The sequence below is a fragment of the Brassica oleracea genome, chromosome C2 (genome assembly GCF_000695525.1).
Source record: "Brassica oleracea var. oleracea cultivar TO1000 chromosome C2, BOL, whole genome shotgun sequence".
Lineage (NCBI taxonomy): Eukaryota > Viridiplantae > Streptophyta > Magnoliopsida > Brassicales > Brassicaceae > Brassica > Brassica oleracea.
Window position 1 is genome coordinate 24,228,246 of NC_027749.1, and position 5,741 is coordinate 24,233,986.

The 5,741-nt window shown below is 35.0% G+C and overlaps 1 pseudogene; it reads left to right on the forward strand.

Moving 5' to 3' along the window:
* The first annotated feature begins 1,914 nt into the window (after nt 1-1,914).
* Nucleotides 1,915-5,741, forward strand: part of LOC106323805 — an 8,946-nt pseudogene continuing 5,119 nt past the window's right edge.

The following is a 5,741-nucleotide window of genomic DNA, read 5'->3' on the forward strand; positions in this document are numbered from 1 at the left end:
TATAATGAGCAAACAAATTAACAAACCTTTAAAATATACGGTAGATCATTGAAACTTATGTTATTGTATAATAATTGTGAAAAGTTTTGGTATACTTCAAATAGTTAAGATGGACCATTCCAAAGACCTTCTAACTTATCTAGTTTATGTTTATTTTCATATGGAAAGCCATATAGAATTTTAAAATTTCTTGGGCAAGTTGAAATGTCTCGAATCTGTGAAAGTGAGTGTTGACGCAGAAGACAACAATAGAGAGCTCTTGCGAGCTAATCTACTGTCTCTCCCAAGAATTTCACTAAAGTGCCACATCCAACTCATCTGATGTTTCTTTCCTTACTTTTCCCAAAAGGAACAAATCATTTCAATCCATTTTGGGTATATAATTTAGATTGATTTGATTTTTATTAAGTTAGAAAATAATTTTAGATGATTAAAACTTTATTATCATTTTAATCAAAAACACATTCTTAAAAATCTAGAACATAACTACTATCATGCACTTGATATTTTTTTTTTTGACAACACTATCATGCACTTGATCAAATGATTATTTAGTCACTAATACCAAAAAGAATTTTAAGAGTATTATTTCTTATATTTATCTCATTTTAATTTTACTACATATAAATAAAATATCATCTATAATAAAAATATATAAGGTTGTTATATATATTTTCATGATTAAAATTTTGATAAACAAAATAGATGGAGATCATGAAATTGTTTTAAAAGTCTTTATTAGTCGATTTAGTTTTTTTTTCTTGCAAAATATGATAATTAGAATGATATCAAAATTAATTTACATTTTCAAAGACTAATTTTAATAATTTAAATTAAATACAATAAAATATAAATACATCGTTATAGAAAATACTTTTGCTGATTCACAAATATATGATGTAAAAATTCAAAATTTTGAAATTATAAATATGTATACTTAATCAACAATTTAAATGTTATTAAGTTGAAAATAGGTGATGTTAAGATGAGGCTTGAAGAATGTAATCAAAATTGACATGCTTAATCGAAATCCAATGCTCCATTGACATATATGTTGGAATGACATAATTAGATTGACTGAAATCAAACTTAGACCACTAAAATATGAGTTACAAAACACAAAAATAAGCTAATGGCAAAAAATCTAATAATAGATTATTATATTTCGATTAACTTGAAATTATTGATTTGATTATGAAAATAAACATAAATATTTAGTATGTGAACAATTTATTTTGTGATAAAAATAAAATAAAAATATTTAAATAATATAAAATGATTTAAATGCACACTATATAACAACTATTTTATCAAAATATATAACAACTATTTTATCAAAATAAAATATCATTAAATTATTAATTTAAACAAATGTATTAAAAAGAAACTAAATTAATCCATAAAATCGTTTAAAACCCCAAACAAGATAGATATCAAAAACTATTTAGCATATGAATCGTTACAAGACACACAAAAAAGACAATGATTAAAATACAAAGGTTGCAACTCTATATTAATATTTGGAATCAAATATATGGAATGAGTTTTTCAATTAATTTCAAATCATATTTACCATTTATTTGGAAAGGAATAGAATAATCATTTCATTGATTCCACAAATAAATAAACAAAATGCGAAGAAAATCATTTCATAACGAATATGATAAAGAAGAAGTGGACCAAATCTATTCTATTCATGTTATTCCGTTAATCTTCATTCGATCAAATCTTAAACATATGTACCAATTACACCAAAGAGATAAGGTTAAGACACAAAGAGGTAAGGTTAAAACAGAGACTAATGAATGCTTTCTACTCTCTCTAATCTTCCTTCTATTCAAATGATCACCTTCAGTTCTGGGTTTTTGTTTTCATCTTGATTGGAACTTTTGTCTATAGTTTTAATCTTAATTTATGGGCAGCGATCAGATAAGAAGTTTGCCAGATGAGATTTTTGGCAGAATCCTGTCTTCAGCTCCGACAAAAACAGCTGCTTCCACCTCGGTTTTGTCCAAAAGGTGGAGGAATTTACTGTGACTTGTAGACAGCCTTAGCTTTGATGAGTTGAACGACGAAGAAAAAGAAGAAGATCAAGAAGATGCAATGAGTAGTTCACAACCCTTCCATGATTTCATGGAAAAGACATTTGCTCTGTTACGCAATTCTCCCACCAAGAAAGTGTCTCTGTCTCACCTGCCTTTCCATTACAGTGACCACTTTCGTGTCTACAGTTGGATTTATACTGCAATGGACCGTGGTTTATTGTAACTACGTTTGCATGCATATGCTTACGTTCTTTTAAAGACAGAGTTGTTGACGAGCAACACTTTGGTTAAACTCACATTATCTGGTGAATATTGTCTTGAAGTCAACCGTGTGTATTTCCCAGTGCTCAAATCACTGTCTCTTGTATTTCTGGAGATTGTTTATCCCGACTATCATTGCCTCCTCGATGGCTGCCCTACCTTGGAAGAACTATTCGTAGCTGATGATGATGACCATTCCAATCCTCTATGTTGCGGTGCTGTCGTGAAAAGTGAATCCCTCAAGCGGCTTGTGGTTTCTATCGATCTTCCTAATTCTCAAGAGGATCATGACTCAATGCTCTTGGATACACCAAGTCTTGTGTACCTTAAATATACTAGTTATGTCTTTGAAGAACATGATGCTGTTGGTTTGGATCTTCTTGTCGAAGCCAGACTAGATCTCAGCTTATGGGAGTCAACTAGCGATTATGATGATGATGTTGATGATGAAGAAGAAGATGATAATGAAACTGATGATGATGATGATCATGATGATGATAATGATGATAAACCAAAGATGCCTATATTTGGTGATGTGACAAAGCTAGTTGTGGGTATAACCAACATTACAACCCTTCACTTGTCTGCTGATTCCCTTGAGGTCTGTTTTGTTGCTACTTGTTATTCTTTTTCTATTTATTCATTTTTTTCACTCACTTATATATGGACTCTTTTCTTTCTTGTGATAATATCATAAATCAGACGTTTCATTTCTGTTGTGAATCCATGCCGGTGTTCAACAACCTTCTCAATTTATCTATTGAGAGTGATAAAGAAAAAGGTTGGCAAGTAATGCCAATTTTGCTCAAGAGTTGTCCAAGTCTACACACTTTTGAAATCAAGGTATTATCGATTTTCTTGTTGTGATTATTCTTGTTGTTCATACCCTTTATGCATGTCGAAAATGGTCTTTGGTTTCAGGGATTTGTGCATAGAGAAACAAATAAATGTGGAGATGCATGCGCTTGCATCCCCGGAAAGCATAAAGAGGGGGTGGAAGAAGTATGTTGCCTATTGACATGTCAAGTGAAGGTGCTAGAGATATCAGATTACATAGGTTCTTCTCAAGAGCTGAAGCAGATGAGACATTTCTTGGGCAAGTTAAAATGTCTTGAATCTTTGGAAGTGAGTGTTGACGCAGACAACAACGACAATAGTGAGCTCTTGAGAGATAATCTGATGACTCTCCCAAGAATTTCATCAAAGTGCAAAATTCAGTTGATGTTTATTTCCTTACTTTTCTCAGTTGAAAAAACATTTCAGACGCTCGAAAGGAACATGATTCTTGGTACTCGTTTAGTGATTATTTATTTCCAAACAAGACTACCTTTTTTTATCGTCTACCCATCTGGCTAGATCAAGTGGAGAGCAAACGAGCCGATTTTCCAAGGATCACCTCCATCTGCCCGGTTCTGATCTATGAGGGAGAAAATATAACCGCTGGTCCTTGCATCTTTTGCTAACACGTCTGCCCGGCCATTTCAACTTCGAGGGATATAAGACAGTCTCACATCCTCGAAGTCATTCTAAAACCTCTGGAACACCTCGATTTCTGTCGCGAATGCTGGACAGTCCATCGGGTTTGTAGTCATGTCCACTAAGTCCGGGCAGTCCGTCTCAAACCGTACCGAAGTGATCCTCTTGTCTCTCATACATGAAGCTTCCCAAAGTAACCCTTCCATCTCAACATACAAAGCTGAGAGGCTCCTGTTACACGCCCGTAATCCGAAGAATTCTGAGCCCATTTGATCCTTAAAACTCCACCCTAAGCAACTGACACTGCCATTATTGATCCATGATGCATCAATTTGACATGTAGGGATTCAGGGTATCCAATGGGACACTATCTCAACCTCCATAGTAGGTGGATCGTTATGATCCTTATTTGCTTCCTCATTTTCGTTAGCCTTCCTCCAACATTCTGCCTCAAGAGACGTATGTTGAAGGATGTCAATGGGGGATACGTCTTTTCTACTGAAGAGTTTTTCGTTCATTGCCTTCCAAATATACCAACATATCCAAGGGAAGGTATTGAATTGTTGTCTCAGAGGAGCCACCTCTTTTCTCTTCAAACACAGGAAGTTCATGTTTTGGTATATGGATGTACTCTGGAAGTAACCCGGAAGGGACGAATAGTCCGATAAATCCCCAACCTGAAGAGATGGGGGGCATTCAAAAAGAAGATGATTAATCGACTCCACTGGGCCAGCACATCTAGGACAACTCCTATCGGTGCCCATGTGTCTATACGTGAGCCTCTCCACCGTCGCCACACAGCCTGAGATAGCCTGCCACAAAAAATGCTTCATCTTACTTGGGGCCTTTATCTTCCACACATGGCTCTGTAGGCTCGTGATACTTGGTTCTAAAGTCCTTTTCTGTGAAAGACTCAACTTGGTCGATCGAAGTAGGTCATAGCTGTTTTTAAACTAAATAAACATCTGATTTTGTGTGGTTCCAAACATATCTATTTGGAGCATGAGAGCGAGACGGTTTCATTCCAAGTATTAAAGGGATATCATCTGGGTGAAAGAAGTCCCGTAGAAATTGTATATCCTACTCCTTGGTATCATTCCTAATAAAGGACTCAACAAGGAGTTGGGGTAGTCTGTATACAATGTAGTTGGCAGGTCTAGGTGGTCGAGCCACTGCATATGGAACCCAAGAATCACTCAAAACCCTTGTATCTTGACCCGTACCAATCGTTTTCCGTAAACCCGATATGAGTAGAGGTTTTGCTACCATGATACTACGCCATCCATATGATGGTGAGTATGTACGCCGATCTTCCAAGGCAGAAGTGTGATTATAGTATCTTCCTTTTAAAACGCGTGCTAATAAGGAGTTCGGGTAATGAATTAGTCTCCATGATTGTTTTGCAAGAAGCGCTATATTGAAGTCTTGGAGATCTCAAAAACCTAATCCCCCGAATCTTTAGGGGTACATATCTCGTCCCATGCTATCCAATGTAAACCTCTGCTGTTCTGTTTTGAGCTCCACCAACAAGACTACCTATATCTCTTCTTTACATGTGTATCAAAACATTTTGCATGCATTTTTAGTGGAACTATGAACTCAGTTTGGTCCAAGAATATTTAATTAAAATATTTGCCGTTATGTTTAATAGAATTAACCATAAATATAACTAATAAAAACATATATATCGCCACTAAAACATTAATTATACAGAATAGACGGTCACTGAGGAAGGTTGGAGCTCTCCAATAAACATGAACAAAGATGACAAAGAAATACATAAGGCATGTCAAGAATATGCTTCAGGCCATATGTTATTAACATAAACTGCGGCAATATTTCGTAACTTAGTAGACAGACACTTCACTTCACCTCGGATAGACACTAGCTATGTTGTACATGTAGTGGATATTTATACAATCCAGCAGCAAAAGGATACTGTTGGCTCTTCTCCACCCA